An 8,213-nucleotide genomic window follows, 5' to 3' on the forward strand; every position below is an offset into this window, starting at 1 on the left:
AGTGTTTTTGTGTGCTCTATTCTCTTCTGATTATACATCAGTCTGACAAGCATGCACCCCATGAACCACTTGTATTGTGCTTCTGCATTGTTTGCTCTTTGGGGTTTTAGGCTGGGTATCTGTAAAGCATTTTGTGATGCTGTTTGTGCTGATGTAAAACGGGCTTTATAAAATACATTTGATTGATTTGTGAGCATTGCACATGTAGAACTCAGCACAACTGCCAGTGTGGTTTATTTTGATCGGCAATAGATTGAATTAGGCCCTTGATTGTGTCGTAGGCAGCACACAGTCAGACGTGGAAGTTTGGACCCGTCAGATAAGGGAGACCCTCACAGACAAGAGGACGTTGTTCCTTACCTGGCAGGAGTAAGTTTTGGGTTGCCGGCTGGGATCCGATCCATTGTCCTGGGTGGTGGTCCAAACAGAGGATCTGCTTCGGGAAAGTCGTATTCCTGTTCGTAATGTTGGTGAGTTGACGTTGCTCTTATATCCAATAGTTCCTCCCGACTGTATGTAATAAAACCTACGATTTCCTGGGGTAACAATGTAAGAAATAACACATAAAAAAAACTAAATACTGCATAGTTTCCTAAGAACGCAAAGCGAGGCGGCCATCTCTGTCGACGCCGGAAGTGCAGTCCAGCGGACATCGGAGAGAATAAAACAGCAGATCAATGCCTACAATGGAAGGAACAAGTCACCTCAATTACACCCACGACTGGAGTACGTGGATGTTCTCCAGCAAGACCATCCAGTCTGGTCCCAGGTGTCCAACAGCTTGGGGGACAGTCTGCTCCAGGCAAAGTAGCGTGCAGTGATGCTGCATAACATTTGCCTTCGGGCAGCGGAGGAGAGGCACCTTATACAGGCAGACCTACAAAATGGCATTTTGTATTGCCAGCGAAAGCTGGGCTTTTTAAAGTGGCCCTTGCTTCTCTTCAGCGGTGTGAGGCCGAGCCAACATGCTTTCACCTGGGTCTTCTCTTGGGCAGTGTGAGGCTGAGCCAACACGCTTTCACCTGGGTCTTCTCTTGGGCAGTGTGAGGCAGAGCCAACATGCTTTCACCTGGGTCTTCTTTTGGGCAGTGTGAGGCTGAGCCAACACGCTTTCACCTGGGTGCCTCTGTGCTGCTCCCAGATAAAATGGAGAACAGAATAATTTCACTGTTGACTGGTGATGGCTCGGTCAGCACAGATGTAGAGAAGGACAGTGAATCAGAGGACAGTGATTCAGAAGATGAAAGTGGTCGAAGAATGAATGTCTGTGTGTACGTGTGAATTCTATTGGGAAATAATATACACTTAGTATTCCAAACATTAGGAACACCTTCCTAATATTGAGTTGCACCCCCCCCCCCCCTCCCTTGGCCCTCAGAACAGCCTCAATTTGTCGGGGCATGGACCTGTACCCCCACATTGAATCGGTACGGGTATCCCCTATATATAGCCTCGTTATTGTTATTTTTTTGTGTTACTTTTTTAACTTGAGTTTATTTAGTAAATATTTTCTTAACTCTATTTTCTTAAAACCACATTGATGGTTAAGGGCTTGTCAGTAAGCATTTCACGGAAAGTTCTACACCTGTTGTATTCGGCGCATGTGACAAATACAATTTGATTTGACTCTACAACGTGTCGAAAGTGTTCAACAAGGATGCTGACCCATGTTGACTCCAATGCTTCCCACAGTTGTGTAAAGTTGGCTGGATGTCCTTTGAGTGGTGGACCATTCTTGATACACATGTGAAATGGTTGAGCCTGGCACCTACTACCATACCCTGTACAAAGGCACTTAAATAATGTGTCTTGCCCATTCACCCTCTGAATGACACATACACAATCCATGTCTCAATTGTCTCAAGGCTTAGAAATCCTTCTTTAACCGGTCTCCTCCCCCTCATCTACACTGATTGAAGTGGATTTAACATGTGACATCAATTAAGGATCATAGCTTTCACCTGTATTCACCTTGTCAGTCTATGTCATGAAAAGAGCAGGTGTCCTTAATGTTTTGTATACTCAGTGTACATGCATATATTATTACCAACCCGGGGAATAAGACACAGGTCCTGGTGCAGCTCAACCTCCAGCTCCAGTCTCAGCCAAACCTCCAGCTTTAGCCTCAGCCCACCCTCCAGCATCAGCCCAACCTCCAGCTCCAGCCTCAGCCCACCCTCCAGCCTCAGCCCAACCTCCAGCCTCAGCCCAACCTCCAGCCTCAGCCCAACCTCCAGCCTCAGCCCAACCTCCAGCCTCAGCCCAACCTCCAGCCTCAGCCCAACCTCCAGCCTCAGCCCAACCTCCAGCCTCAGCCCAACCTCCAGCTCTAGCCCAACCTCCAGCTCTAGCCCAACCTCCAGCTCTAGCCCAACCTCCAGCTTCAAAATCAAATCAAATCAAATTTATTTATATAGCCCTTCGTACATCAGCTGATATCTCAAAGTGCTGTACAGAAACCCAGCCTAAAACCCCAAACAGCAAGCAATGCAGGTGTAGAAGCACGGTGGCTAGGAAAAACTCCCTAGAAAGGCCAAAACCTAGGAAGGAAGATAGAGAGGAACCAGGCTATGTGGGGTGGCCAGTCCTCTTCTGGCTGTGCCGGGTGGAGATTATAACAGAACATGGCCAAGATGTTCAAATGTTCATAAATGACCAGCATGGTCGAATAATAATAAGGCAGAACAGTTGAAACTGGAGCAGCAGCACGGCCAGGTGGACTGGGGACAGCAAGGAGTCATCATGTCAGGTAGTCCCGGGGCATGGTCCTAGGGCTCAGGTCCTCCGAGAGAGAGAAAGAAAGAGAGAAAGAGAGAATTAGAGAGAGCACATGTGGGGTGGCCAGTCCTCTTCTGGCTGTGCCGGGTGGAGATTATAACAGAACATGGCCAAGATGTTCAAATGTTCATAAATGACCAGCATGGTCGAATAATAATAAGGCAGAACAGTTTAAACTGGAGCAGCAGCACTGCCAGGTGGACTGGGGACAGTAAGGAGTCATCATGTCAGGTAGTCCTGGGGCATGGTCCTAGGGCTCAGGTCCTCCGAGAGAGAGAAAGAAAGAAAGAGAGAATTAGAGAAAGCACACTTAAATTCACACAGGACACCGAATAGGACAGGAGAAGTACTCCAGATATAACAAACTGACCCTAGCCCCCCGACACATAAACTACTGCAGCATAAATACTGGAGGCTGAGACAGGAGGGGTCAGGAGACACTGTGGCCCCATCCGAGGACACCCCCGGACAGGGCCAAACAGGAAGGATATAACCCCACCCACTTTGCCAAAGCACAGCCCCCACACCATATCTTCAACCACCAACGTACCATCCTGAGACAAGGCTGAGTATAGCCCACAAAGATCTCCGCCATGGCACAACCCAAGGGGGGGCGCCAACCCAGACAGGATGACCACATCAGTGAATCAACCCACTCAGGTGACGCACCCCTTCCAGGGACGGCATGAGAGAGCCCCAGTAAGCCAGTGACTCAGCCCCTGTAATAGGGTTAGAGGCAGAGAATCCCAGTGGAAAGAGGGGAACCGGCCAGGCAGAGACAGCAAGGGCGGTTCGTTGCTCCAGAGCCTTTCCGTTCACCTTCCCACTCCTGGGCCAGACTACACTCAATCATATGACCCACTGAAGAGATGAGTCTTCAGTAAAGACTTAAAGGTTGAGACCGAGTTTGCGTCTCTGACATGGGTAGGCAGACCGTTCCATAAAAATGGAGCTCTATAGGAGAAAGCCCTGCCTCCAGCTGTTTGCTTAGAAATTCTAGGGACAATTAGGAGGCCTGCGTCTTGTGACCGTAGCATACGTGTAGGTATGTACAGCAGGACCAAATCAGAGAGATAGGTAGGAGCAAGCCCATGTAATGCTTTGTAGGTTAGCAGTAAAACCTTGAAATCAGCCCTTGCTTTGACAGGAAGCCAGTGTAGGGAGGCTAGCACTGGAGTAATATGATAATTTTTGGGGGTTCTAGTCAGGATTCTAGCAGCCGTGTTTAGCACTAACTGAAGTTTATTTAGTGCTTTATCCGGGTAGCCGGAAAGTAGAGCATTGCAGTAGTCTAACCTAGAAGTGACAAAAGCATGGATTAATTTTTCTGCATCATTTTTGGACAGAAAGTTTCTGATTTTTGCAATGTTACGTAGATGGAAAAAAGCTGTTCTTGATATGTTCTTCAAAAGAGAGATCAGGGTCCAGAGTAACGCCGAGGTCCTTCACAGTTTTATTTGAGACGACTGTACAACCATTTAGATTAATTGTCAGATTCAACAGAAGATCTCTTTGTTTCTTGGGACCTAGAACAAGCATCTCTGTTTTGTCCGAATTTAAAAGTAGAAAGTTTGCAGCCATCCACTTCCTTATGTCTGAAACACATGCTTCTAGCAATGGCAATTTTGGGGCTTCACCATGTTTCATTGAAATGTACAGCTGTGTGTCATCCGCATAGCAGTGAAAGTTAACATTATGTTTTCGAATGACATCCCCAAGAGGTAAAATATATAGTGAAAACAATAGTGGTCCTAAAATGGAACCTTGAGGAACACCGAAATGTACAGTTCATTTGTCAGAGGACAAACCATTCACAGAGACAAACTGATATCTTTCCGACAGATAAGATCTAAACCAGGCCAGAACTTGTCCGTGTAGACCAATTTGGGTTTCCAATCTCTCCAAAAGAATGTGGTGATCGATGGTATCAAAAGCAGCACTAAGGTCTAGGAGCACGAGGACAGATGCAGAGCCTCGGTCCGATGCCATTAAAATGTCATTTACCACCTTCACAAGTGCAGTCTCAGTGCTATGATGGGGTCTAAAACCAGACTGAAGCATTTCGTATACATTGTTTGTCTTCAGGAAGGCAGTGAGTTGCTGCGCAACAGCCTTTTCTAAAATTTTTGAGAGGAATGGAAGATTCGATATAGGCCGATAGTTTTTTATATTTTCTGGGTCAAGGTTTGGCTTTTTCAAGAGAGGCTTTATTACTGCCACTTTTAGTGAGTTTGGTACACATCCGGTGGATAGAGAGTTGTTTATTATGTTCAACATAGGAGGGCCAAGCACAGGAAGCAGCTCTTTCAGTAGTTTAGTTGGAATAGGGTCCAGTATGCAGCTTGACGGTTTAGAGGCCATGATTATTTTCATCATTGTGTCAAGAGATATAGTACTAAAACACTTGAGCGTCTCTCTTGATCCTAGGTCCTGGCAGAGTTGTGCAGACTCAGGACAACTGAGCTTTGAAGGAATACGCAGATTTAAAGAGGAGTCCGTAATTTGCTTTCTAATAATCATAATCTTTTCCTCAAAGAAGTTCATGAATTTATCACTGCTAAAGTGAAAGCCATCCTCTCTTGGGGAATGCTGCTTTTTAGTTAGCTTTGCGACAGTATCAAAAAGGAATTTTGGATTGTTCTTATTTTCCTCAATTAAGTTAGAAAAATAGGATGATCGAGCAGCAGTAAGGGCTCTTCGGTACTGCACGGTACTGTCTTTCCAAGCTAGTCAGAAGACTTCCAGTTTGGTGTGGCGCCATTTCCGTTCCAATTTTCTGGAAGCTTGCTTCAGAGCTCGGGTATTTTCTGTGTACCAGGGAGCTAGTTTCTTATGAGAAATGTTTTTAGGGGTGCAACTGCATCTAGGGTATTGCGCAAGGCCCAACCTCCAGCTCCAGGTCCAGCCTCAGCCCAATCTCCAGCTCCAGCCTCAGCCCAACCTCCAGCTCCAGCCTCAGCCCAACCTCCAGCTCCAGCCTCAGCCCAACCTCCAGCTCCAGCCTCAGCCCAACCTCCAGCCTCAGCTCCAGCCCAACCTCCAGCCTTAGCTCCAGCCTCAACTCCAGCTCCAGCCTCAGCCCAACCTCCAGTTAAAGGCCCAGATAGAGCACCAACCACAGACCCAGTTCCAGGCCCAGCTCCACTCCCATCTCCAGCTCCACTCCCTACTCCAACTCTACTCCCATCTCCAGCTCCACTCCCATCTCAAACTCCAGGTCTAGGCCCTGCACCACTCCCAGCTGCAAACAGATATTCTAAAATAAAAATGTTGCTCCATCTTTTCATAATCAGCAGACACATTGACCCAGAAAAAAACAATAACAAGTGTATATAGTAAAGCCCACCGTTGCCCCTTCGTGAGAGCAGTGGCCACAATGGGCATCTGTTCAAAGGGAAAGTCCTGTCTAAAGTAATGGGTCAAGTCACTGACTGTACATGTCAATGTTATTCATCTCAATGACCAAAACATTATAATTCTGCATTGAAACAATGAGATAGACTTCTCCAAACTTCGGCTCAGAGACCCCAGCTGCAGCCCTGGACAGGGAACAGGGGCAGGAGAGTGACTATGCTGAAGTCAGTGTGACCGGGAGGGGCCCAGGAACCTCCAGTTAACGACCTAGATAGGGTTTACGCACAAGTAGATAAGAAAAGTGCATTTGAAGTATTTTTGGTATGTACAGTATGTATTGAGTATTTGTTTTCTATTGGCAGATTTTTTTTATTTCTAACTTTGTGCAACTCAATTATTTGGATATTTGTTGAATTTTCTGGTGTGAAAAGTGCTTAACTGATTAAAAGTGTGGGTTCCACAAGCTATAGCATCACCTGCAGATTCACCTGCAACTGAAGGCAGTTTAAAGCCATATAAAGTCAACTATGACTGCATTGCTTGCTCTCTGGGGTTTTAGGCTCGGTTTCTGTATAAGCATTTTGTGACAACTGCTGTGTAAAAAGGGCTCTATAAATACATTTAAATGGTTGATTGCTTGAGGAGAGACACAAACTTAGCTGGAGACAGTGGTTTGAAACAAGACAGGAAGTTGGTGAAGTAAGTGTAAATAGCCTGACTGATGATCAAATCTATTGGTCACTGTTTCCCTTTTCTTTAATACAGTTATCTTTATAATATTATATACAGTCCATGTATCTTTTTAGGAGTTATAATGTCCATTTTTATGTTGAGTGTTGATCCTCTATCTACTTGTGTAGCCCCTCTATCTACTTTTGTTGAATTTTTTATTAGACCACTCGCAGAACAGCTCCCCTCCTTTGTAAAGGACACCAGCAGTATGATCTCTATCATTGAATCTCTTGATCCTCTCCCTGAGAATATCTTGTTAGTTACTTTTGATGTTGAGTCATTATACACTAATATTCCACATGAGGGCGGTATTGAAGCTATGGAACATTTTCTTCTGCAACGTGACCCTAATGAACTACCTTCCAGTGCATGCATTGTAACATTGGCTGAAATAGTACTCACGCATAACTATTTCATGTTTCTAAATTATTTCTTTATTCAGACGAAAGGTACTGCTATGGGATCCCCCATGGCTCCTAACTATGCTAATTTGTATGTGGGTTACATGGAGAAACAGTCTATTTTCAATCCTCTCAAAATGTTTTCTTGCCTCACATCATTATGTGGAAACGGTATATTGATGATATTTTTGTTCTATGGAGGAGTGATGCAAAACAGCTCCAGGCGTTACATGCTTTTCTTAACTCCTGTTCTGAGCATCTGAGATTTACTATGCAATCTGATACACGTCAAATCAGTTTTATTGATTTTCTGAGAAGATAATGTTCTATACACTGATCTTTATAGGAAGCCTACTGATCGTAACAGTTTGTTGAGGGCTGATAGTTGTCACCCACTTCCCTTGAAAAATAGTTTGCCCTACAGCCAATTCTGTCGAATCAAAAGAATTTGCAAAAAACAATCCGATTTCGACAGAAATATGGCTGAGACGCAAAGAAAGTTCAAGGAGAGGGGCTACAAGAATGATCAGATTAATATTGCCATTGAGAAAATTCAAAACAAAACATTACCTTTTTCAAGGTCAGTCTCGCAAAAAGACGCATTCTTGCGTTCTAACTACCCGTGTTCTGAACAAATTAAGGGAATTGTTCACAAACACTGGCACGTCCTCAAATCCGATGATAGTCTCGCTAATGTGTTTTCGGTCCTTCCCTTGGTCGTATTCTCGCGGGGCAGAAATCTCATAGACCAATTGGTAAACTGATTTACCACCCCAAAATATTCCTGAACAACGTCTATATGCCCCCCTACTGGATGGAAATGACAAATGTAATGGCTGTGCTCAATGCAATGGCACTTATAAATGTAGATCCTTCAAACACCCACAAACAGGGAAATCGATCCCAATAAAATGTGTTATTACGTGCTCCACTAAAGGCAGTTATTTA

This window comes from Oncorhynchus nerka, linkage group LG6 (genome assembly GCF_034236695.1).
Source record: "Oncorhynchus nerka isolate Pitt River linkage group LG6, Oner_Uvic_2.0, whole genome shotgun sequence".
NCBI classification, from domain to species: domain Eukaryota; kingdom Metazoa; phylum Chordata; class Actinopteri; order Salmoniformes; family Salmonidae; genus Oncorhynchus; species Oncorhynchus nerka.